This window comes from Thamnophis sirtalis, unplaced genomic scaffold (assembly GCF_051295495.1).
Source record: "Thamnophis sirtalis isolate CommonGarterSnake01/CBP01778 unplaced genomic scaffold, rThaSir2_p1.2 scaffold_5, whole genome shotgun sequence".
Lineage (NCBI taxonomy): Eukaryota > Metazoa > Chordata > Lepidosauria > Squamata > Natricidae > Thamnophis > Thamnophis sirtalis.
In genome coordinates, this window is record NW_028261385.1 from 106,548,277 (window position 1) to 106,576,072 (window position 27,796).

Sequence of the window (27,796 nt, forward strand, 5' to 3'; positions counted from 1 at the left end):
ATTCAACATCATTTTGAGATATCTTCATTTACAGGGGTATATTGAACTATTTGATTGGGCTATGAGCAGTGCCACTTAATGCAAGCCATAACAGGCTGAATATCTCCAATAGTTACCTTATCAGGGCTGGGGGGGAAATCAGAATTGTACTGGATGCCAGCAAAGTGTTAAGGATTTTCTGCATCACTTTATCATTCTCCACCAGTTGTCTGGAGTTTTGTAGCCCTGATATATTAGCTCTATCTTTTGAAATTCTCTTGTCCTTCATGCATACAATATCCAGAGATCCTGAACCCTCTAAAATACAAATAATTAAGAAATCATTTCACAAACACTTGAGCATTCATAAACTTCCCAGTTCAGATCTGGGGCTCAGACTGTCAGTTTGTGAATGAAGATATTTTGATTCAAAGGCAAATTAAGAAGTGAACTCCAGATTGGAACTCTAGGACAATCCCAGACCTCCTTTTTCAGCCACTACAGGTAGTCCTTGACTTGAATCATTCAATTAGTGACTATTTGACAGTGATGTGCAGTGAGATTTATAGCTGGTGAGGCACTGACACAGGGTGTCAAATTTTAGTAGACTTGTGGACTTCAATTCCCAGAATTCCCCAGCCAGGCATGCTCAGTTCTGATTTAAAGCGACAGCATTTGTTTTTCTCCTTTGCGAAAAAGTTTTCCTTCATTCTTTTTCTTCTCCCTCCCCCTCCTTCCTCCCTCACTCACTCCCTCTCCCCTCTCTCAAACAGACACACGCACACAGAGAAGATGGATCCCTCTCTCACTCACTCACTCTCAAACAAACACAAACACAGAAGTTGGATTGGATATATTTTCCAATGGCTTGAAAGCAGCTCCTGTGCCATACCCCCCCCCCATTCCTCTGCTGCCTTTCGATCCGAGCCTTTGATTGCAGGTGGGGCCACGTTGCCTTTTCAAACTTGCAATCAGTGATGCTGGGCTTATATACTTCTATCCAGCTGTGTGTATGTGTGTGTATGTGTGTGTGTTTGAAAAGGCAACATGGCTCTGCATTCAATCAAACTTTTTGAATTCCTCCCCCTTCCTCCGACCCACACACATACCTTTTCCAGCTGTTTCAGAGAGGATTTCAACTCTGCTCTTGCCTGCCATCATGAAAAGAAAAAAAAATGTAAAAGGAAAAAGGCATGAGATGAGGTCAGGCTGAGCTAGTTGCTGCCAGAGCCTCTAAAAAGCCTCTAAAAAAACACCCTCTACAGGAGGCAGGAGAACGACGTGCCTCATCTACGTCAGGAATTTTTTGGCTTTTAACCCTTGCTTAGCTCTGCTCGAGTGATCATAAAGTCAGACTAGATGAGGCACCTCATTCTCCTGCCGCTTCCTGTAGAGGGCGCTTTTTAGACGCTTTTTTAAACAGTTAAGCACTAAGCAGAGTCATCCATGGTGATTCTGGCAGCAACTAGCTCAGCCTGACCTCAGCTCTTGCCTTTTTCCTCTTACATTTTTTTTTCTTTTCATGATGACAGGGGTGAGGCTCTGCCTCCCCTGCCTCCACTGACTGCACATCCCTGCTATTTGAAGTTACAATAACTGCTTTTCATGCTTATGATCATTGCCGCATCCATATGATCATGTGATCAAAATTCGGGCACTTGACATGAATTGATGACACTTTTTAAAAATCTGCAGCTAATTCAAATCAGATCTCAATTAGCTTCAGATTAAAAAAAATGCAAGTACAGTGGGAAGGGTCATCACTGGCAAAATGAAAGACATTTTGAGGATGTCTATTCCTTAGCTTGCATTTTTATTCTATGTGATCGAGGAATTTACATGCATAGCTTTTTCTGTGTTTTAGGTTTTGTTTTGTTTTTTGCTTTTTCTGCCTGCCAAATCTTTTGTAATGAAAATAGCTAGTGAAATCAATTCATGTTTTGGTTTCTTTCTGTAAATTCTCAAGCAGTCCAAGAGGGTTTTGTTGTCCTTCTTCCCTAGAATGAATCAATGACCTTTACCATGCCCATGTTCATTAGTTATTTAACAGGGCAATTTCATTTTTGTCAGTCTTCCTTTTTATTCCTAATTACACAATTAGGAGAAAATAAGACAAAAGAGGCAGCTTTAGGCATTAAAACTGGGAGAAGGATTTTGCAAATTACTAATTTTCAAATTAACAAGGAGAAAAATCAAGTCAACAAGTTTTCTTTTTACAATTCATGTAGTCTATGTATACTTGTAAACATTCCTGGAAGTGAGAATCTGACCTGAGCAATGATTAGAGAAGCTGATGTCACTGTAACAAAAATGAGTTTTATTTATATGAAGTGCATTATAGGGACGGGCAAAGCCCAGCACCTAGCTAGCCACATCCTGCCCAGAGAATGTCAAAGGTGAAGAATACATATGTGCTTTATTTGTACATCTGGGAATTTCTTCCCTAAACCCCCAAAACTTTAATCTTAGACTGTCTGCGCTTGACTTCACTCAATTCTTAAGAGGTCAGTAAGGGGATGCATAAGCACACCAATGTGCCTACTATCCCTGTCCTAATATTCCTTTTTATTCATATCCGTTTCATGTATTCAAAATCATGTTTTTACTTATAAATGTTATCTAATACATGCTTGATGATATAAGTAAGTAAGTAAGTAAGTAAATAAGTAAGTAAGTAAGTAATCTCCTTCCAATGTCTACAACAAAGAGTAACCAAAATAAATGGAATTCTTAATTCTCTATTCACACCCTATTCCCCCCCACACCCTTGTGCTCACTCAATAGGTCATGAATTTTTGAAGCATCAGTGACACTAAATTCAAATCGTAACATAGAATGCATACCTTGAAATTTGATAGGATTACGGAACATAGACAATCAAGTTATAATAAGTTCTAAGAGAAGCAAAATGAGAAATTGACTGGAGAAGGCAGTGCTTTTGAGGGAGATGTCATTAGTTCCTTTTTAAAAGGGGATAATGGCAGCTCTGCAGAGATGAGACTTTATTTTTTTAAAAAGGCTTTATTATTCAAATAAGTACAAAATACACGGGAACTTGCAAAAACCTGCAAAAGTATTTTTAAAATTAATTCCTTTTAATAGAGTTTGCTTCTTAAACCTGAAACTTTCTCCAGACTAACAACATTTGTTAGTTACCACCTTTCCTAGAGAGAAAGCATTAACCCCTGGTCATTATTGTTGAATAAGAGATAGAGTAATGTAGATTTTTGTGATATCATTACACAAATTATGTAATTTGGCATCATTTGCACCGTTAGAGGTCATTTCTATGATTATATCATGCAAGTGACATAAATTGCAGTGAGAATTTGATCAGTGGTGAAGACTATCCAGACCCAAAGTTTCACTCTAGGGGAATGGAGTGAGATGGGATTGAAAAATGTATGTGATAAAAGAAAACAAGGTCAAGAATTAATGAGTGCTGAATGAATATGGGTTGAATGTGAAAGTGACAATTAGTATGAACGAAATACATTGCGTTATTTAATCATATAGAATGTAGGAACGAGGGTCGAATTGTGAAATAAATACACGAAGGAAGAATGAATGGGCTGGGAGTGGAAGAAGACTGAGAAAATCATGATTGGATGAAACTGATCAGATCCTCAAAGAGAGCAGTGAAAACTTTCAAGAATAAGGGATAATGAAGTGGTGTACAGATATGGCAGAAGCAAAGATGATTTACAAGTATGGAAAGGTTCAGAAAGTACAACAAGGATGTTGGTGTAATCTAACCCTAATTTGATTTCCCTCTTTTTCTTCATACTGCCTGCCTTTTGTCTATGGAGATTCTCAGTCATCCAGGTCATGGTTGTCCCAAAGGTGCTTTTTCAAGAGGCAACTGGACTTTCTGGTTTTTCTTTGAAGACATTTTGCTTCTCATCCAAGAAGCTTCTTCAGCTGAAGAAGAAGAGCTGAAGAAGCTTCTTGGATGAGAAGAGAAACATCTTCAAAGAAAAACCAGAAAGTCCAATTGCCTCTTGAAAAAGCACTTTTGGGACTGTCTCCCTTTTCTTTCTTTCTTTCTTTCTTTCTTTCTTTCTTTCTTTCTTTCTTTTTTTCTTTCTTTCTTTCCCTCTCCCCTCCCTCCCCCCCTTTCTCTTCAATTTCCATTAAGTTGCTTATACTGAAAGGGGAATAGTGTGCCTGATATGTATCTATGTGAGGTAAGGAGGGAGGAAAAACAAGAAATGTCAAGTTCTCTCCTTGAATACATTATTTTGCTTGTAAGAGGAAGGTGGTTTTTTTTTGTTTGGTTTTGTTTTCTCTGCTTCTTCCCTCAGTTCTTGTTGTCTGTAGGTTAGATGACATCTGCAAAAGATTCATGCAAAAGGAAAGAACAGAGAAGAAACAGAGAGACGGAGCAAGGTAAGGGCAAAGTTTTACTCTTTAGAAACATACACTAATTCATTTACTTGTTTCTTTAAAATACATATTTATGTTTCCACCCCAAACAGTTTTCTCTTAGGCCTGCTAACAAATATTTTAAACCCATATCTTTAAAATGCCCTAAAAATATGATGTGCTCTCTGACATTTTGTGCAGCTCCACTTTATCCTCAGATTAGTGTGAATCCATCCTCAACCCCCTATTTGCTTATAAAAGATCAATATTTTTTTTCTCTTTTAAAAGTAGGCCACACTTTGTAACCGACGTTGCTGGACTATGTTAGTATTATTTTTTATGTTGTTTTCTCTCTTTTTACTAGAATTTGGGGGCCTATTTTTCACCTTTCTTAGTTCAGATTATTACTGTATACGAACTCTTATTTCTGTGACCCAGTTTCCTATAGTGCTTGGAAACAGAGGGAGAGAGAAATTGGAATTCTCTTATTTATGTATCGGAAGTATTTTTTCTTCATCATCTTTTCTTTTACAAAAGCATCCCAGAGTTAAGCATAAAACGTTCCTTTCCTAACGTTTACTTTCCAAGAGGCAAAAGACAGAAACAGAAGGTTTGGAAACAGAAAAAGATATAGTAATAGTTGCTTATGGAGTTGTCCAGATCAACAGAAATGTCCGTATTAACTCTCAGAGTTACTTCTCTACCTATTCATTTATTGGCATGCCTTTTTTAAAATTACTGATCTCATTCTCTCTCTCTTCCCCCCCCCCCCCCCAATTATTTGGCTTCTCTTTTGTTTTCCTTTTTATCTCTTAAGCCTTGTCTGATTCTTTACCATTCCACTCAAGGGCACAGTAGCTTTTCCAAAATGGCTTTCGGAATAGAGATTATAGAGATTACCATGTGGAGTTGGTAATGGCAGCTCACAGAACCATATTTTGCTTCTTCTATCTTCTATTCAAGATGATTGGACTTGCCATATCCCTGCCCTGTCTTCAAGCACTCATCTGGAAAACTAAATAATTTGGACACTTAAAAAAAAACACAAGAATAATCCTTCTGATAGACAAATGGAGGCTGGGAACATAGAGTTTAGGGTGAAATATGCTTCTCCTACCCCTTTCCCCCAAACTCCGTGGTATCTAATATAGATAGATATAATATAATAATATGTAAAAACAATAATATAGATATAAGTCATTTTAGTCTGTCTTGTCCTTTACTCCATCTCTGAAAAATGAGACTAATATTTATCCAAGTTTACATTGATTTATTGATCAAACAGAGCCCTTGTTCCCCCTCACCTCATGCATCCTTCCTTCATTCAGGAGAGAAGATTTCCGCAATAGTATATTTCAAACTCTGGATTATCCTTTTATGTAGAATCTACCTTTGGAAAACCAGAGAGATTCTTTTATTAGAGAATTCTTGAATAACTAGGAAGATTTTCCATGTAGAGTCTACTGAAATGAGAAGGAACTGGGCAAGAGCATATAGCTTTTCACTTAGCTCGTAATTTGAAGAGGTTTCAGCAGAAGTATGTATTGATGACTTGTTCATATAAATTGTAATAGTCCAGTACCCTCAGTTGCCAGAGGCAGCCAATTTTATAAATAAATAATACAAAAAGCATATTAAATCTGAAAGTAATTCAAAATTCTATTTTGATTTTTTTAATGGGTCCTTGTCCAATAGCAGTTGCAGACCATGAAAGTGTCAATCAAGAGCTTTGTTGATAGATTTTCCATCAGACCTCTTCCTGATAAAATTAGGTGTGGAGGGAGTGAGGGATGTAGATCTTACATTTAGCCCATTCAGGAAAATGCACAAGTTGGGAGATTACTGGAATACATGTAGAAAAAAATGTAACTTCTGGTTATCAAAATTATTCCGTGGCAGTACAAGAGACCTATAAACTTTGTACAAGTAATCTTTGACTTACCACAGTTGGTTTAGTGACCGTTCAAAGTTATACAGAAAAAAGTAACTTACGACTGTTTTTCATACTTACGACTATTGCAGCCTCCCTGAATTTCTGATCAAAATTCAGATGCTTGGCAACTGACTCATATTTATAATGGTTGCAGTGTGCCGGGCCCCATGTGGTCACCTTTTGTGACCTTCTGACAAAGCAAAGTCAATAGGGTAACTAGATTCATTTAAAAAGTAACTGCTGTGATTCACTTAACAACTGTGCAAGAAGATCTCACTTAGTAACAGAAATTTTGGGCTCAATTGTGGCTGCAAGTCAAAGACTAGCTGTATTTTATTCACAATTGTTGCTTCCTTTCAATACTCTTTGACCTTTCTTATATGTGTTTGTCCGTATTATTTAAAGCTTTTATACAATAAAAAGCAAACAAACAAATATAAAAGGAAAGTAGAGAATGATAAAAGCAGAAAAAATGTGCTAGAGCCCTGCAGATAAAGAAAGAAAAAGAAAAGAAAAAGTTAAGCAAGTGGCTTCTTATAGGTAGCCTTATGGTTATATCTATTCATTCAGCAACCATTCAAAATTATGGCGGTGCTGAATAAGGGGGACTTACGACTGGTCTGCAAAATTGTGGCCCTCACACCTTCCACTTTTTCTCCTCCTGCAACAATACCCACTGACTGACAAATGGCCTTTGCTGGCTCTCCCAGCCCCACTCCCATTTTCCCCCAACTCACATACGTTATCATAACTACTTGCACAGCAGTTACAAACAAAATGTTACCATTTCTGCCTCTTTAGAATTGCCTTATATAGTTCCTTTCTATCCTTTTTCATCTGCAAATCTAGAGATTACTAGCTCACTTTTGTGCCTCAGCAAACAGTCCATAAAAAGTTTCCAACCTTTTATTGCTTTGTTCCTAATCAAACAATCTGACAATTTCTGCAAGCTCTGTCATCCTCACATGTAACTGTTCCATTGTGGATCTGGGAGTGTTTTTCCATCTTAGTGCATATGGGAACTTGGCTGCAATTACCATGTATAAAACTAATCATCCACAAGTCCTTTCTAATTGTGACTCCATAAATCCTAATTAAAAAAATCTGGTTTTATCAGAATATTAATTTTTAAAATTAATTTCATTATCAACTAATGCATTCTTCAATCTTCTAAGGTCTGATAGAGCTTAGCCAACGTATTTACAAAATGCAAGGATAAAATTAATTGCATGTTTTTCAGATCTGGCAATTAGTCTGGGGAGGTGGGTAGATATATGAGACCAGATTCTTTGAATAATCTCCAGCACTCATAAATCTCAAAAGATGGACAACTAAATTTGAGTTAATAATTATTTGACTTCTACCAATGGTGGATTAGCAGAAAAGGGATGGCCAGTTTGATAAATTATCAGATCTAGAACTTCTTGGATGAAATGAAAATTGAAAAATTCATTTCAAGTAGCGTTTAGGCATGGCTTTGTCACTAAAGTTGCTTTGCAACCTCAGTGTAGGATGACCTTGCCAGGGGAGCAATGGCAGTACAGTAAAGCTATTTTGATTCTCCGGAAATTCAGCTGGTTCAGCACTGTCGATCATGGCATCCTTCTGAAGAATTTGTAAGAAGGCAGTTCCACTCAAAGATCCTATGCCAATTTCAAAGTGGCTCTAGGCTTCTTACTTCCATGATGTCAGTAGTTTTTCAAGAACTGAGATTTATTTCCAATTCATCTTTACTGTAATTGAAATTGGTGCAGAACATTGTGTTTTGTTTATAATCCTGTGGCTTCCTATTGGAGGATGAAACTCTTGCCTTACTGTTCTTTCTGGCTTCTGAGCTCTGGCTTCTAAAGTAGAACTGCTACTTCAATTGCTTTGCAGCAGGCTAAATGAAAGGAATTGGGAGGGGAAGGTTTGAAACTGACAAGAATTTTGTCTGTCGCTTCTATTTCAGCTATAGATCAACCATCCCTTGAACTGTGTTTCTTTCTTTTCCTTTTCCTATTACTGTAGATGGAGTAAGATTGATGGATTTTTTTAAAAAATGTGTTTGTTTTGAGGCAATGATTTTGTTCCTTGTTCTCAGCCATTCAAATCAGCAGAATTCAAACAATAATGGATCGTTAACTTCAACCTTCTTCTCAGAGTGTGAGGAGTAAAAATAGCAGTGTGGAAGTACTATGAGTCATATATCAGTGATCCCTCTTTGCCATGACCTCATATGCTTATATGAATGACTTTGTTCAATAAGAAGATATTATGACATTCCACAGGATTCTGCCTTAAGCCTCAGGCTATTTAATGTGAGTATTAGATCATTCCTTGAGGCCACCCTTTTTCCCCTCAACAGATCCAGGGGAAAGAGCAGAAATGCTTAGTGGGTATCTTGCTACAGTTAAAGGTTCAGTGAGCTTAGACCAAACAAGACAGAGGGTGAGTGGATAGTCTGAGTAAATTGTTGAACCAATCTTGTGGGGATTGAGAGTTTGTTAAGGGATTACATTTGTAGTTTCAGGAAGCTTTTAAATCCATCTCAGTTTTAGAGACGTGGATATCCTTTGTGGCATAATTACTGTTCACCAGTGTGACCTGATTTGCTATCTAGAGTCCAGCCTAGATAGAAACCATATGCCCACTCACACTTAACTGCAGTCCTGCTGATATCTTTTGTTCTTACAAGTTTCTCATGATGTTGTCTTCATCTGATGCCCGGTTGCTGTGAGACAGAGCAAAATCACCTTAGCTCTTCCATTGTTTCCCCCTCCTCCTCCTTTTTCTGACACTATTCAAAAATGACCTTCAAGGCAGTGTTTCTCAACCTTGGCTACTTGAAGATGTAGCAAATGCTGGCTGGGGAATTCTGGGAGTTGAAGTCCAGACATCTTCAAGTGGCCAAGGTTGAGAAACACTGCTTTAAGGTATATAAAATCCATTACCATGTTTTCCCGAAAATAAGACAGGGTCTTATTTTCTTTTGACCCCCGAAATATGCGCTTGTCTTTATTTTCAGGAATCTCTTATTATGTTTGAGGTGCAGGAGGCCCCTTAACTTCTGCCCATGGCCTGCGGATCAGCTGATCCAGAGAGGGCCGGAACCTCTGTCTCTTTTTCTGGCACACTCTTGCCAGCCCTACCGTCGCTGGGCCTGCTGCTCCTTTTGCGGCCGCCACTGAGAATGGGCGTGGTAGCTAGGGTTTGCAAGAGCGGCTTCCACGAGGCCGTTCCACATGGATGGAGGGTGTATGTGGGACATGTGTGGCATGTTCCCTCCCCTTTCCTCCAGGAAATGGTAGGGACCAGCTGCGTATGTGTTTAAATATTTTAGGGAAGGGCTTATTTTTTGGGGGAGGGCTTATTTTAGCACACAAGCTCAAAGGCCTGCTTGAGCTTATTATTCAGGGAGGTCTTATTTTTGGGGAAACATTGTCATCTTTGCTCTCTTGGAAGGAAGCCAGGAGCCTGACAGTGCCTGGGAATAGAGGCTACAAGGGCAGATCAAAGGTTAGCAATGGAGGCAACATCTATCTTTCTGCTGACTCAAAGATGGAGCAGAGACCCTTTCAAGTCAGCATCTCGGGAAAACCAATGATAGTGCTTGAATAAATAAGATATTTCCAATAATCCATATGAAAGGATAATATACCACAAACAGAAATAGTGTTTCCTGTTTTGAATAAGTTAATGCAGTAAAATGAATTTCATAACTTGAATTATCAAAGAGGAAATATGCAAGAACCCCCTAACAATTCCAAACACACCTTGGACAATTAGAAGAATTTTAAAAATGATATGTCAATCAGAAAAATATCACAGAAATTCTGATGATGTCAAAACGTGGCATCTCTATTCAAAAATATTTTGACATTTGTCTATGCCAGGGATGAGCGATTATGTTTGCCAAGGGTGCACATGAGAAACTGGGATTGTTGTGGAGGGATGAACCAATAGGGCTGTGAAGGTGTGCAGCTGTGAATGCACGCACACAAATACATACGTAAATTGAAAAAACGGGGACAGCCAAAGTGGCCATAAAATCCCCAGGTCTGGTCTATACTGAAGCTCATCCTCTTGTTCTAATTCTGCAATGCTATCATTGTAACTGGAATTGTTAGAAGCAGATGGAGTCATGATTTGAAGGTGACACAATGGTGTAATTCAACTGAGATCATCATCAATGACGTAGACTTTTTCTGCTGAAAGGTCTTACAGTAATTAAAATTATCTATATACGAGAAGTTGCCAGTAGCTTTGACTAATATTTTGTTTTCTTGTTTATCAAGAGATGTTTCTCTTTCAAAAATAAGAAGAAATGGAACAACTGTTTAATTTTGTTGCTGAATGGGCATGTTAAAACCATGACTAAAGATCTGTTCTATGGAACTGAATGGAAGATCTTTCCCATATCTGTAACCACTCCACATTCTACAGAAAAATAGCGGATCCTAACGCAGCTCCTTGGTGCAAAACAGATTCTGGTTCTTTCAAAGTAGGAAATGAAAGGATCTAATTCTAGTGGTGTAAAGCAGTGTTTTTCGAACTTGGCAACTTTAAGATGTATAGATTTCAATTCCCAAGATGCCCCAGTGCATGCTGGCTGGAGAATTCTGGGAGTTGAAGTACACACTTCTTAAAGTTGCAAAAGTTGAGAAATACTGCTCCAAAGGACCGTGAAACTTAAGTACTTGTTTCAATGCTGCCTGTGAGTTAAAATCACAGCTCTGCTTTTAAAGAAAGAACATGAGGGACAGATACTCCTAAAGGCAAGAGGAGAGCAGGATTTAGCCTTAGAAAGATTAATAGGAGTCCTTATGTAAGCAAGACTTTTAAGAATGGAAAGAGAGAGAGAGAGGACCTGATGGAGAAAGTGTTGCCCTCTCCTTGTCTTTAGTTTATAATTTGTTTTTCTGCCTTTATTTGTTTAAATAAACAGAACCCCCAAAAATATAGAGAAAGGGAAATATTTACAAAGCAAAACAATATTGTGCGTATGAGAGAGAGAGCGTGTTAGCTTTTTATATATGTATATAAAGTTTTACACAGTGGTTTCAAATAGAGCAGTGGTCAGCAACTGGTGGTCCACAAGCACTAAATACTATTTATCTTTTTAAAAAAATCATATTACTAGTCCGCGGGATTGAAAATTATGAATTTAGTGGTTCCTGAGGTCCGAAAGGTTGGTGACCCCTGAAATAGAGGATAACCATATTTTATTATAATCATTCATAAGTAATCTGGGTCTACAGTCCAAAAATCATATTCTTACAAATTAGAATGAAAGTGCAGTTCATAAATGTTATGATTCCTCTGTCAAGTCACACAAAGCCTCCAGCTGTTCAGTTGCCATCAGCATCCAAGCTAAATGTTCTACAAGAGCACTGTGTGTGTTGCTTCTGGCCATGAGGACCTGCGGAAGCACGGAAGTCACACTTGGAATACTGCATTCAGTTTTGGTTGCCACGATATTAAAAAGATGTGGAGATTCTAGAAAGAGTGCAGAGAAGTGCACCAAAGATGATTAGGGGACTGGAGGCTAAAACATATGAAGAACGGTGGCAGGAACTGGGTATGTCTAATTTAATGAAAAAAAGGACTAGGGGAGACATGATAGCAGGCTTCCAATATCTCAGGGGTTGCGGCACCTGAGGGTAGGACAAGAAGCAATGGGTGGAAAGTAATCAAGGAGAGAAGCAACTTAGAACTAAGGAGAAATTTCCTAACAGTTAGAACAATTAACCAGTGGAACAACTTGCCTCCAGAAGTTGTGAATGCTCCAACACTGGAAGGTTTTAAGAAGATGTTGGATAGCCATTTGTCTCAAGTGGTGTAGGGTTTCCTGCCTAAGCAGGGGGTTGGACTAGAAGATCTCCAAGGTCCCTTCCAACTCTGTTAGAGAGCCGAGGTGGCGCAGTGGTTAAATGCAGCACTGCACGCTACTTCAGCTGACTGCAGTTCTGCAGTTCGGCTGTTCAAATCTCACCCGCTCAAGGTTGACTCAGCCTTCCATCCTTCCGAGGTGGGTAAAATGAGGACCCGGATTGTTGGGGGCAATATGCTGACTCTGTAAACCGCTTAGAGAGGGCTGAAAGCCCTATGAAGCGGTATATAAGTCTAACTGCTATTGCTATTCTATTCTACTCTACTTTCTCAACAAAAATGATTCTCCTCACTTTTATTGTTTCTATCACATGCATAAACAACCACCAGGATAAGCAAGGCAGTTGTTGTGAATTTTGCCCCATTTTAAATTCTTTTTTGCTACAGTTGTTAAGTGAATCACCACAGCTATTAAGTTATAGTAACATGGTTGTTAAGTGAATATGGCTTCCCCATTGACTTTTTTTTCCAGAAGATCCCAAAAGGTGATCACATGACCCCAGGACTGTGCAACTGTTATAAATATGAGACAATTGCCAAGTGTCTTATTTTAAATACGTGATCATGGCAATGCAAAATGTAAATTGAGGACTACCTGTATAGAATTCAGCTCACCCCATCATAAGACAACTCAATGAGCTTCTGTGATTGGAGATAGTAGAAAACCTCCATCTCCTTGCTCCTTGATAAAGCTAACTATGAACTCAAGCTTTTTTTGGGGGGGGGGTGATCTTTTTTTCTGGGGAAAAATATCAGCCAAAGTGGAAAGTTTGAAATAAGTCCACTATAAGAGGAAATTCATTCCTCCCAATGTACATCTGTCTCAATAGAAAGGCTCTTGTTCTTTTTTTCTGATGTATACATGAAGCACTTTTAACCTAATTTTTAACTTGCAAGTTGCCCCAATGTGTTTGTGGGAAGAAGAACAACTCAATCAGCACTTTTCTGACAGTAGGATTATGGGCACTGATTTTACTCTAGCAAACCTGCTGATCCCTGGATATTTTTCTTTTTAATGACTTTTTATATGATTCTGGGCTATGTTCTTGGAGTGATTTTGACAGGACAATCATTCTTGGAAAATGTAAATATTTTCCTTTTATTTTCTACCACAAAACTGTGAACTTTTCTTTGTTATAGTCATGAGCTGCTTGATTCCTATGTGTAAACTGGCTAGAAGTGAACTTAAGATGCCTCTTCCTGGATTTCAAACCACTCTTCTTTTTTCGGCAAGGTGATAAGGTTCTGTCTGGATCACATTAACCACAGCCCCCAATTGATGCATTCCCCTGCTTCCACACATCTCCTGGGCTTGTAAAAGTAAAAAGAAAAAAAATCAGTTTTATCATTTTTTTTCTATCACTTGACTAGAGGAGGATGTGGCAAAACTCTTGTGCATATTGCGTTTTTTTTTAAAAAAAGAAAAAAAAGAAAGCCCCATAGTTTAACTTCTTGATCAATGAAAAAAGATAGGTATGTATGTATGTATGTATGTATGTATGTATGTATGTAGGTAGGTAGGTAGGTAGGTAGGTAGGTAGGTAGGAAGGAAGGAAGGAAGGAAGGAAGGAAGGAAGGAAGGAACATTTTACTAATTAACGTGTAAAACAAAATTGTAGGGTAGCAACCAGTGATGGGAGGTATGCAATGCTCCTTCCCCAGTAGCCAAGTCAAGGGATTGCCTATGATGAAAGGAAGGGCAGCAGGCAAACTGTGCAGTACTACTTGAGTCAGAAAACAGTACTTCTGGCTCATAGCAGAAAAAGTCAGTCACAGAATGCATTCCCAGTGGGCTGTAGATGAATAGAAGATGATGTCATGCATTTCTGACTTCACGAACTAGTTAGTGGCCTGCGTTCACAGTGAGGCAAGCTGGTCAAATAAGTCAGACCAAATGAAAGCTGTTCCGAAGCTTCAGACTTCAAACTAGAGGTCAAACTATGATTCCACTAAGGAGGTAAACCAAGCCAGCAAGGAATTAAGTCCTTTTTGTATCCCAGGCTTTATGCTGCATTTGTTCTGATCCACTTGACAGAGATGCTCAATTGATGGAATTAAACCAGGCAGTCGGGAAAACTGAATTACCCACCCAATGAGAGCAATGGGTAAAGCAATAATTCCAGATCAATTCCCAGGGAAGACCTATTAAAAGACATACCACAGAAAGAGGACAACATAACAGTAGTCCCCTATAGCTCCGAGCACAAGCCACTCAAATGCTTTATCGGCAAGCTACAGCCCATACGACAACACACTTTCTGAGGCCCTGAGTGGCTGGTCCATAGTTGCCTACTGACAGCCATCCAACCTGAAGCAAATTGTCATAAGAAGCAAAACAAAACAACAACAACAACCCCAGGAGAAAGATGCTAACGTGAGAGCCAGACCTTCAAGAAACCCAAATGTTTACTCTGTTCCCACATCTACATCAATGAAGCCATCACAGGTCCAAACAAATGTACAGGTAAAATTAGAGCTCTCTTCACATGCTGGTCCTCTAACGTGAGGTGTTAATGTCCTTTTGGATGCCAAAATCAACAAATGGAACACATTTTGCACAAGAACGGATGGACACAAGGTTGACATGAGAACTAAAAAAAAAGAACAAAGTAATATCAGGGCATTTTAAACTCCCGGAACACTCTGTGGTAGACTTCAAAATAACAGCTTAAGGGAAACAGAACTTTAACAGCCCCACTGAGCAGGAAATGGTTGAATTCATATATATAAAAAGATTACAGGCACTTTGAAAAGGATTCCACAAAGAAAGTGGTTTTTTTAATACATTACAATATTTAACTGATAAGGTGCTTCTAAACAGTCTCATATGTAACCTGAACAATCAACCTGTCTTCTCCCCTCCCTTCCCCCTTCAACCTAATTTCAATCCTATATTAGTCTAGCCCAGTGTTTCTCAACCTTGGCGACTTTAAGTCCTGTAGACTTCAACTTCCAGAATCCCCCAGCCAGCATAGCTGGCTGGGGGATTCTGGGAGTTGAAGTCTACAGGACTTAAAGTCGCCAAGGTTGAGAAACACTGGCCTAGCCACTTTAAAGTTCACAAAAACTTATATGTTTGAATAAAACTTGTAGATTGTCAGAAAAGGTGCTACCATGGTTGTCTTTATTCCCCTCCCCACAATAATCTTGAATACCAATTTTAGCTGATGAGGTTTAGCAGGTCCTTTTTTTGTCTTCCAGCAGGGCCCAGTCAGAGGTTCTTTCACAGGACTCATTGGAGGTGTTGGGGTGACCTAATCAGACAGCCTGACCCAGAGAATCTCCAGTTGTCTTCCTCTAGCTCACCTTATCCTCATGGTTTTTAAGCTGCTAGGGCTAGGCAGTGAGATTGCAAATACACATTTGATTTACTTCCACGGAGACTGCAAATTTATGCATTCTGTACTCCTTGTTCTATGACCCTTGCACATAGTAGCAAAAAGGAGCAGACATTCTCTAACTCTTCTCAAAGATGGGAAGAGATTGAATGGACACATTCAGTTTTCCTGATTTCCTCTATTCTGTAACTGACAAAGATTCGTGCCTCTATGGGTTTCTTAAAATGCACTAAAAGTACCAGGAGATTGTCTTTATCTCTGCTGAACAACTATCTTTTCTTGGTTATTCAGTAGTATGGATTTGATCTAACAAAGCTTCTTTTATGTTTCTCTTTGAACCACCCATGTTGTTTTTCTTGCCTCATATGCAACATGTAAGATTACCCCCGCTGTAACATTTAGTGTACCTGCATCTATCTGAATTCTGATACAACCAAAATTCAATGTCTCTGTGTAGAAAAATAAACTAGGATTTTGGTGAAATGTATTTTGAAAAGCTGCAGACTACCCACTCACTTCTTCTTCTTGGCTCCTCTCTTAGCATGAGTAATTGAACAAATCAGAAATAATTTATTTAGAATTTCCTCTAAACCTAAAAGGGTGGCTTGTTTTTAAAAATACTAAATACATAGAGGTATTTAGGTAAGCCACTCGACATACGATCACAATTGAGCCCAAAATTTCTATTGCTAAGTGAGACAGTTTTGCCCCATTTTATGAACTTTCTTGCCACAGTTGTTAAATAAAACACTGCAGTTAAATTAGTAATACAGTTGTAAAGATAATCTGGCTTACCCATTGACTTTACTCCTCAGAAGTTCTCAAAAGGTGATCACCTGACCCTGCGACCCTGCAATTATCATAAACATGAGCCAGTTGCCAAGCATCTGAATTTTGACCATGTCACCATGGGGATGTTGCAACCGTCATGTGAAAAATGGTCATAAGTCACTTTTTTCAGTGCTGTCCTATCGTTGAATGGTCACTAAATGAAAGGTTGTAAGTTGAGGACTACCTGTATATTAAAACAAGATTTTATTTACAATTTTGGCTTGTAAGAGGAGAAGCAATCCAAAATCTTGGGAGCAGTATGCAATTTCTGGATTGTTTAGCCCTTAACTCTACAGTAATAGGAAGAACCAGATGAGAATGTACAGGCTATGTGCATTACCTTCATTTATGGAAAAAATTGCTATTATCTGATTTACTGTTTTGTGTTCACATCAAGAGATAATAGAATTCTGCCTTCAGGTGCTGCAAATGTACAGATATCTTTTAATGCTGTCTCTTTGAAAATGAGGTCTATATGATAAACCAGCATAGCGGACAAAAGGCTATGCTCACCCATCATTTCAGTTGTGCTAGCTTAGCATGTTTCAGATAGAATTTATTTCGTTTGTGTGGAGCAACAGGGTCATCTTAGCAGAAAATGTAACCTTTTTTATTTAGATATCAAAACATATTTCATTTTCACATTTAAGAATTCTAGATGATGTTTATCACGTATGGAAATACATAATACATCAAAAATAAGTTTCATTATTACTGCAAATTTCTCACTATATTTTCCTACTTATTCATTAAATTGCACCTAATCTTCATAAAATCTGTATAGCCGCAGCTTCCTTCACACGCAGTTTTTTTGCCCATACAGTGAGTTTTCTTAAGACTCCTATTTGCGGTGTTTTAAAAAGTATTTATTCAGTCATTAATGTTGCATTGTTTTGCATCTCACAGCAGTCATAAAATGTAATTGTTTTATGAGAAGATAAACAATGAAGATGAATTAAGTTTGGAAGAAAGAGAAAGAAAAACAATAGTGTACAAATTATGCCTCAAACATTTTTACATAAGACATTTTGCCACACAAGACTCAACTCAGTAGCCATTATTAGTTTATGTTAATGTTAAGAGATAATTATAAAGTGAATGTAAGTTTAAGTGTAGAAAATTGCAAAGCCTCCATTTGCCATGAAAAGTTTGGTGCGTCTAAAGTTGCTCTTGAAAACCATGAAGCAATTTTTTTTCAAAAAGTGGGGGGACACTTTCATAGTTTGCAAATTACAGTTCGTTCAATAGCATAACCGGCCCTATGCACAATTTAGTTATTGAGGCATATTATAATTCAATACTACATGATTAGATACGCAACTAATTGAACACAGAATAACATTCACCCCCTCGTATGTACGGTATTTTCTGTGGAAAGACATCCAACTGATCTGACCATACAATGACCTTTTATGAAACAACCATACATTGATCTTATGAAATCCATTATATTCATATACTACTATCATAGTGTCATTTTCAAGTTTCATTAAAATTATGAATACCCTTCAAAATAAATATAAACATTTGAAATAATATGCCCATAAGCCAGCCACATTTAATTCTGTAGAGCAGGGGTGTCAAACTCGCAGCCTGCGGGCTGGATGCATCATGCGCTGGCCACCCCCACCCCCATTTTAGTGAAGGGGGGAAATTGGGATACATCATGTGATCACAACATGTCATCATCACAAGTTTGACACCCCTGCTGTAGAGGTTTATAAAATCAATCCAAAATGCAGAGATAAAATATTAGCTTTAAATTCAACAAATATTTATGCAGAACAATAATTGTTATTGTACTAAATCTACCTGTATAAAGCACCCACATCCACAAGAAAAAATGTATTCCAATTTCTTTTTAAATGCTATGACTATCATTGTATATTTCTTGTTTCCCAACCACATTACAAAGTTATAAGCATAGAGTAGTATAAGAGATGGACTGGTACGGTAGGAAAACAAATATCCTAGGATCAAAAAATATCTTTTTGTTCTACAGTACAGTTGTTGTCAATGAGCTGCTAGTGGTCCATCACAGCAAAAGGGTAGAAGAAAGAAAAGGGTAGAAGATTCCAAACTTTTGGTCTTAGGGCCTAGAAATGTAGACATTAAAAAACAAAGCCGATCTTTGTAGTTAGTCTATAACTGCAATTAAAGCATAAGCCAAGTTAATGGTTTTTCTTGAGAACTATTCAAAACGAGTTCTTATAGAAAGAATTATTGTGCTTGACTCCCTAGGAGACTCTGCTGGAGAAGACAAGACATGGGGATAGGGTTTAAATTGAAAAAAGAACATAAAAGAAAGGGTTAGCTATATGCCTGCATTATTATTTGGCCCATAAAAGTGAGCCCCCTATAATTGGCTTTAGGTAAAACTGAAAGTATTAGATGGTTTTTTGAGAGCACATCCGATCTCATTTGTACTGGTTCTAAATTTGTTCTGATTATTTAATAATTTGAGATTAGTGTAGTAGGAATGGCAGAGAGAATGCAGGCTCATCTTGTCATAAACAGCAATGTGGAAAAGGAGAAACCCACAGAAAAGGACCTAGGCCTTGTCAGCCGAGTGTCCTTGATCATGTATCATTTATTTGCAATAAAATCTCAGGCACCAAAAAGAGGAAGAACAGGGCAGCCCTAAGGCCAAGGAGGAGGGGAGAGTAAAGGAGGAACAAGAAATGCAGAGAGGCGCCCCATACCAAGGTAATTTTATTCAACCCCTGTAAACAAACAATGATTTTCTAGGAACTCTACGTTATATTTTCCACCTCACAAAGGCAATTACATCCTTGGGGCTTTAGAGGTCTTGTTTGCCTTCCTTGTTTAGAGGAGGAATTCAATATAAACGTTGTTCCCATTGTATCAATATAAAAATTGCTGCTATAATTTAAGACTATTATTCTGTGTCCAACATTCTGGGATGACGTAGAACAGGAAATGACTTATTCAATGGAAATTATCTTTAAGTATTTGAACAGTGCTCTTATTACTCCCTCCCCACCTTTCTTATTTTTCCCAGGCTGGTTATATCCAATTTTCTCAATTTCACCTCTGCTTCTATATCTCTGATTGTCGCTATAAACTTGTTCCAGTTTCTTGGAAACTTACTCAAATAAGGCTCAAAATTGTAACCTTTCTCCGTTTCAGCGACAATGCGGAACAATCATATAATTATCATTGGTTTCTTCACTTAGATTCCTAAGCGATATTAATGGTTCTTTTTTAAAATTGAAATCTTTAATTCCTTCTGGTTTCCTCTAATATCCAACCTTGAAAGTTCCATCTTATCATGGTTCCCCGCCCCAACCAACAGCATTTCTCCACAGGAATATTTCTTATAATTAATTTCAATAACTTCTGAAAGGTCTTAATATGCAAATGTTTCATATGCAATATGAAACAATTTCCAGAAGCGATTAAGAAAGGTAGTATATGAATTCAGTGTCCTTTTGAAGGTGCTGACTGTGGCTTGGGCAAAGATTGTGATTCCTTGGTTCCCAGAGTTCTAAACCTGGTGGTCTCCTTGAGAGGATCTGCTGTCTGGAGGTTGTGCAAATGATCCTGAGACATCTGCTTGTCTGGGGAGGAGTTCTGAGAACTGAAGCTGGCTCCTTTTTCTGTTGCAGTCATTGGGTCCTTTTCAGAGGAGCCGTCTTCAGTTTGCCTCTGCATTCCTGGAAGTCCTCTTCTCTTCTGGTTTCTGTTCCCAGCACCCATCCCTTCTTCTCAAAGGCATATTTGTACTTTTCTCTCTATCTCAACATCAGCAAAGGATATATAAATGGAAACTTACCACCTACTCTTTTGTTACAACATATATTTTTTAAAAAAATAATCTATGTTTTCTCATCATCAAATCCAAAAGTCATAAGTTCAATTTTTTAGCTTCACACAAAAAGTCTCTAAGGAACAAGATCTCTATTTCTGATATTACAGAATTTGAAAGATATATTTAACAAATAAAGTTTGCATTTTTAAAAATCTCACTGTTATCTTGATACTGAGCAGTTCAGCACATTTCATCTTTTTCACTTTCGAGATGGCTATATATTACTATAGGATATTTGCTAGCAGTACATCTCTCCATATTATAAACAGAGCTTTTATTGTAAAATATATTTTATTTATTATAAAATAGCAATAGCACAGACATATAGCTTCACAGTCTTTACAGCCCTCTCGAAACAGGTACCAGAGTCAGCATTTTGCCCCCAACAATATGGACCCTCATTTTAACAGCCTTGGAAGAATGGAGGTCTGTGTTAATCTTGAGCTGATCTGGATTGAACTCCTGTTAAGGGCAGAATTAGCCTGCAGTACTGCATTCTAACCAGGGGTGGGTTGCTGCCAATTTTACTATTGGTTCGCAACCCACACACACGTGTGTGCTGTACAATGTAAATTGTTCTGCGTGTTGCGCGGCGGCCCAGCGGAGGAGAGGGAACTGGTTCGGGGGCACGCCAGGCTTGGGTCGGTGTCAGTTCTGCAACCCAGGCCTGACTTCCACTACTGGCAGCAACCCACCTCTGATTCTAACCAATACTGCACCACCCCAGCTCTTAATCCCAGTGCAGTACCTCCTTTCAAAAGGAACCAAAGAAGCATGTAGGTTTAATTTCTATAGTCTCCAGGTAAAAGAAATAGGTTACATGCAATGTGAAGCTCTTTCTGCTGGAGATCTGATAAGGCTGCTGACATTTAGGGTACATGGCACCAAGCTTGATGGATATATAATCAGAAGTTACCTCGCTAGTAGTTTTCCTTCTAGAGTTACTCAATCACCATAAGAAAATAACAACAGCAATGATGAAAGGCTTTATATAACTTTGACAATGGCTGGCTTATGCTATGAAGATGCAATAGTAGGAATATGTTCATAGGCTGACTTGAAAAAGGACAGGGTCCTCCTATCTGAATCAATATTTTGCCCTACCTCAGATTAGGCGTCAGTGGTATTTTTGATTGATATATACTCTTATCTACTTTTGAAAATTCCATAAATTCTAGAAAAGGTAAGATGCATAGCAATATTTATTTATTTTGATTTGATTTAGAAGCTATCAAACTCCAAAGGGTTCTGAATTGCTTATCCTTTGAAAGCAAGAAAGTATAAAATAAATCATTATCCCCATGATCTATAGGGATCATAGGGATACCCTATAGGGATTGTAAATTGAAGGGTTATTTTATATTGATATCAACATACATTGTTTAGATGTTAACTCTTTTTTAGTTAATTAGTCTCCCCCCCCATTTGTTTATCACTCATTGTACATTGATGACTTTTATTAGTTTACAACCATCATTCTCTTTCTCCCCCTCTCCCCCTCCTCTTTTTCTCATTTTATGTATTTCACTGTTAAACATTTTGATTGGCTGACCATCTGTAATCAACTCATTTTGACTCCCACCTACCCCATAGTCAGATTTTTCTCCATGACAATCTATCCATAATTTGACCTTTCGGGTCTTTAAAGAGTACGCCCATTGCAATTGTAACTGAGTCCATCTCTCTTGCCATTGGTGAGCCATTGGTTTGTTTTCTTAGCTGTCCATATTACCTTGAAGAGTCTTCTCTAACAGCAAAGTTCAAAGGCACTGTTAGGAATATAATCTAATGGTTGGGTTGGCAATATATAAACCATGTAACAATGTTGTACCTGTTCCTTTAAATCATACTGTAAAATGTGATTGGTTGCTGTTTTCCTCAATTGGCCATAAGAGGGAGCCAGAAAGTGCCGTGAGCTATTGTAAGTTTTGCAGCTAGAATTAGAATTAGAATTGATTTTATTTGTAGGCCGCCCTTTTCCCTGAGGGGACTCAGGGCGGCTCACAGAAACCAGGGAAGGGGAAATACAGCACTAAGACGACAACACATAATAAAATAATAAGCAACATGCATACAACATTCGGGCGGGGTAATGGTCCTTATCCCCAGGCCTGACGGGCGAGCCAGTTCTTCAAGGCTATGCGGAAGGCCTGGACGGTGGAGAGGGTACGAATCTCTACGGGGAGCTCGTTCCAAAGGGTCGGGGCCGCTGCTGAGAAGGCCCTCCTCCTTGTAGTTGCCAGCCGACACTGGCTGGCCGATGGAGTACGGAGGAGGCCTAACCTATGAGATCTTATGGGTCGTAGGGAGGTAATTGGCAGAAGGCGGTCTCTCAAGTATCCAGATCCACTGCCATGTAGGGCTTTATGGGTGATCAGTAGCACCTTGAAGCGCATCCGGAGATCGACAGGTAGCCAGCGCAGCTCGCGGAGGATAGGTGTAATGCGGGTGAATCGGGGTGCACCCGCGATCACTCGCGCGGCTGCGTTCTGCACTAGCTGAAGTCGCCGGATGCACTTCAAGGGCAGCCCCATGTAGAGCACGTTGCAGTATTCCAGCCTAGAAATCACGAGGGCCCGAGTGACTGTTGTGAGGGCCTCCCGGTTCAGGTAGGGTCGCAACTGGCGCACCAGGCGTACCTGGGCGAATGCCCCCCTGGTCACAGCCGCTATATGATGGTCGAATGACAGCTGTGGATCCAGGAGGACTCCCAAGTTGCGAACCCTCTCTGAGGGGTGTAAAATTTGACCCCCCAGCCTGAGTGTTGGATTAATGGCCAAATTTTTGGGAGGGAAACACAACAGCCACTCGGTCTTTTCTGGGTTGAGTACAAGCTTGTTAATCCTCATCCAGTCCATGACGGCTTCAAGTCCCCGGTCCATCACGTCAACCGCTTCATTGATTTGGCACGGGGCGGACAGATACAATTGAGTATCGTCCGCGTATTGATGGTATCTAATCCCGTGCCTACGGATGATCTCTCCCAGCGGTTTCATGTAAATGTTAAATAGTAGGGGGGATAAGACCGAACCCTGCGGCACCCCATATTTCAGGGGCCTTGGGGACGATCTCTGCCCTCCCACTAACACCGACTGCGACCTGTCCGAGAGGTAGGAGGAGAACCACCGTAACACGGTGCCTCCCACTCCCACCTCCCGCAGTCTTCGCAGAAGGATACCATGGTCGATGGTATCGAAAGCCGCTGAGAGGTCAAGGAGGACCAGGATGGAGGGATGTCCTTCATCTCTGGCTCTCCAAAGATCATCCATCAATGCGACCAAGGCGGTTTCAGTGCTGTAACCGGGTCTGAAGCCTGACTGGAAGGGGTCTAGCTACTAGTAAACTTTGAGTACTGGACTGTTTGTATGATTACTGGACTATGTTATTTGGATTATCCCTTAACTGAAAGACATTGATGACTGACTGTGTTATCCGTGTATGATTTGGACTGTTTGATGGACTCTGACACCTCTATTTCCATGAAAGTAAATTGTAAAAGTAAAAGCCTATTTAAACTGCAGTGTCTCTGTATGCTGGTTTGTGTGTTCTCCAACACAACTCTCACAACGCTTTTCTGAACGTACTCGCTCTCCCAACAGGGAGCTTACCTAACAGGCATCTTTACTCTTCATATCCTGCTTATTTAAAGTCCAACTTTCACTTCTATAGAGTGCCATAGGAAACACCATGGCTTGCCCAATTCTGTTCCTTGCAGGCATAAATACATTGTGGCATTTGAATATCTTTTCCAGGGTCTTCATGGCTTCTCTAACCTAGTATTTATATGCAATGTATATCTTGACTGCTTGCTCCATTACTGTTGATGGTTGACACCCTAAAGGGCAGAAGATCTCCACTACTTGGATATTTTTATTATCAATTCTAAGATTAATAATTCTACACAGTCATATTTTTCTTAATTATATTTAATTTTAGTCCCATTATTTCACTCAGCTCTTTGACTTTTAGTTCTGGGGTTTGCAAATCCTTTGCATTTTCAGCTATTGGTAATATCACCAGCACAGCCCAAAGGTGTGAATGTTTCTTCCTCTGATTTTGAAACATGCTTCTTCTTCCAATCCAGCTTCTCGTAAAATATATTCAGCATATAGTTTGAATTGAAAGCAGGGTTCTTTTAATAGCTCTGTGACATTCCTTTCCCAACCTGGTGTTGGTCTGTTTTTTCATGAGGACAATTAGATGTTCTGGGAGTTCAATTTTTCTGAGCATCTTCTAGAACTAGGCATGATTGACACAATCAGAGGCCTTTCTATAATCAATGAAACACACAGTGACTTATTTTTTATACTCTCTGACTTTCTCAATTATCCAGCATGCATTAGCATTAATGTGTTCCTTGGCCTTTTCTAAAGCCAGCTTGAACATCTGGCATCTCTTTTTCCGTGTAGGGCTCTAATCTGTGTTGGATGATGCTAAGCATTATTTTGTTAGCATGTGAAATTAAGCATATTGTATAATAGTTTGCACACTCTGTTAAGTCTCTTTTCTTTTCTCTTTGTATTAGAGTGTAGACTGACCTCCTCCATTGGTTGTCCATTATGTCATTCCCCAGATTTGCTGGCGTAGCTTGGAGAATTTGGTGGAAGCCACATGTTTTAAAGGTGGTTCATGAATATGTATGACATATAATTTAAGTGAATGAAATATACATTAAACTAGCCTGCTTGCATATGCCCTGTTATGATAAAATAGAATAAGAACAGAATAAGAATATAATAAATAGAATAAGAATAAGAATAATAAAAATAAGAATAGAATAAGACTAGAATAGAATAAGAATAAGAAATAGAATAGATGTTTATGCATGTGATAAAAACAATAAAACTGAGGAGAATCATTTTTGTTGAGAAAATAGAATAGAATAACAGAGTTGGAAGGGACCTTGGAGGTCTTCTAGTCCAACCCCCTGCTTAGGCATGAAATCCTACATCACTTCAGACAAATGGTTATCTAATCTCTTCTTAAAAACTTCCAGTGTTGAAGCATTCACAACTTCTGGAGGCAAATTGTTCCACTGATTAATTGTTCTAACTGTCAGGAAATTTCTCCTTAGTTCTAAGTTGCTTCTCTCCTTGATTACTTTCCACCCATTGCTTCTTGTCCTGGCCTCATGTGCTTTGGAGAATAGCTTGACACCCTCTTCTTGTGGCAACCCTGAGATATCTATCTATCCATTAAGAAAATGCATGGTGTCTGGGTCATAAATACGATATTCCCAGTTCTCTGGCAAATCTTTCAGATAAGGAAGTGTTAAACATATTCCGTATCTCTGGACTGCCATCTAGTGGTCACCTGTATTTCTGCAGCCCTATTTTTTTTTTTTATTAAATGTTTTTTAATTTTAGTTTAAAACGGGTACAGCATCTTTCTTAATATATCAATCAATTACAGATAAGTTTTGGTACATCTCCTCCACAGTCAACCAACATAACTCATATTAACTCAAGCATTATTATATATCCATTTTCATTTAACTGTAATTATTATTTAGAAATATTGGTAGGAGTAATAATCTTGAACAATACCTACCCACACCGATGGGAAGGGAGAAAAATAAAAAGAAAAAAAGAAAAAAGAAAAAAGGACAAATAGAAAATTAAAATTAAAATAAAAGATAGTAGATAATACAAAAAAAGACAAAAACGACAATCGGGAAAACAAAACAAAACACAGGTGTCTATTATGAAAAAAAAAGAAGTATATCAACTGGTTACAACATGTTTTGGTGCTTCTCTTCCGTTAATTCATATTAATTCAAATATCTTAACTCGAATATTTACCATATCAACATCATTATACCTCCAGTTTTAATTATTATGGTTATTTAAACATCCTTCATCCTTAGCTATGCTAAAGAATTAATCCATAACACATGCTGGCAATTCATTTACTTATTTGTAAAATCCTCTATTATCATCAAATCCTCATATCCTATTTTAGCTAAACATCCATAATATTCAATTATATCATATATCATAACATTTTCCCAGTATTAATTAACATTTGATTGTATGAATTTTATTTAGTTTTTTAATAGTGCTAATTATTATAGTTAATACTCTTTATGTATAATCTAAAGGTGTTTTCTCATATCCAATTGTTAGTTATCATATCAACTCCACATTATATACATTACTATCAATATCAATTATTATTCAGCAATATCTGTTACAAGAAAAAGCAATTAGGTTTAACTAGTTTTCAATTGTATTTATCAATCTATCAGCCAGTTCCAAATTATATATATTGCTATCCATATCAGTCATTATTCAGCTATATTTATTACAAATTGAAGTAATCCGATTTAGCTAATTTTAGGTTGTATTCTCCCATCTGTCAGCCTGTGTCCCTCCAACAACGAGATTTCCTCAGTCCAATAGCCATTCGTTGGATAAATTTACCAAATGTTTCCATAAGCAAATCCAAACAAAAATATTTCGGCACCTTTGGATTCTGAATGTCGGTGATGAAATAATAATGTTGTCCTAGGCTTATAAAATTTCCCAAATTTACTTTAATTCTCAAGGGTGGATTTTCCATTCCTCCTGCACTCTGTCTCTTTAAGTGAGTCGTCTTTATAGCTCCCCCACTCCTCTCTTCCTCTGAGATAGACCAGACACCATTTCTCACATTTTCCATTTGTGTTTCAGGAACATTTAAGCATTCAACGATCTCAGTTTTAACTTCATATTTTAGAATCAGTTGATCCAGTTTTCTTTCCAGTTTTTGATAAGAATCAAAGAGTCCTCTACATGCAGAGAAAAGAGCCTGAAATGAAATCTTAGAGGTATTTTGGGACGCCATGATGTGTTGTAGTTAAAAATTAGAAGCTCTCTTTTTTTTTTCCCCACAGGCTTCGAAGCACTTTTTTTTTTTTAGTCTCTTACAGGCTGTCAATCTTATCTAGTTGTAAACAGAACTAGGTAGTAAAGTAATAAAAATGTCGAATCATGACGGGCTAATTAGTAGGAGATAAGTTTTACGATCCACTTAGGGAGATTCAGAGGGGGGAGGATGTCGCGGAGTTTCTTGAAGCATTTAAGAAGTAAAGTAACCACCAGTCATAAATCCATTAGAAAAAGCCAATTCGCCGCTAAATCTTCCTGTTCTTTGGTTTCAGTTAGCTTAATTTTTTAACATGGACAGTCTCTCTTGGATAATAAAATCAGCTTACCAGATGACATCACTTCTTCCATTCTTAGGGGCAACCTGCAGTTTCAGTTAGCACGCAGCTAATCCAAAAAGGAATTGGCACGAGGAGTTAATACCCCCCCCCCAGAGATTTGCGGATATCTCTCGGGTCCTGGGTCTCTCCCCACCTTCACTGTCGTCTACGGGACAGCTAGAGTTCAAAGAACCCGTCCAAAAATCCTTCGGTATAGAGGAATTTCAGGAGTAGCCTGAAACTCCATCTTCTCACTGCTAAGCCCCGCCTTCTTCCATTTTTGCAGCCCTATTATAGTATGCTTATTCTCTTTCCCTCAGTCGTCCACAAGCAGAAAGGAGGCCTATCTTAGCATCCTAGCGATCAATGGGTTATTTGGGATGCGAAGACAGTAAGTTCAAGCCAGTGTGAAATATGAAAGAGGAATGTATTGAATTAATAAAAAAGAAAGTTAGTAATTA

At 38.5% G+C, this 27,796-nt stretch overlaps 1 protein-coding gene across 2 annotated transcripts in view; it reads left to right on the forward strand.

Annotated features, from left to right (window-relative positions):
- Positions 1-4,281: 4,281 nt before the first annotated feature.
- The window catches only part of CD4 (CD4 molecule), a 36,936-nt gene continuing 13,421 nt past the window's right edge, over positions 4,282-27,796 (forward strand). For both annotated transcript variants that reach the window (XM_087716439.1, XM_087716440.1), the window contains exon 1: positions 4,282-4,368. The gene's annotated coding sequence lies outside the window, so the exon portion shown is untranslated. The remainder of the gene's footprint in view (positions 4,369-27,796) is intronic.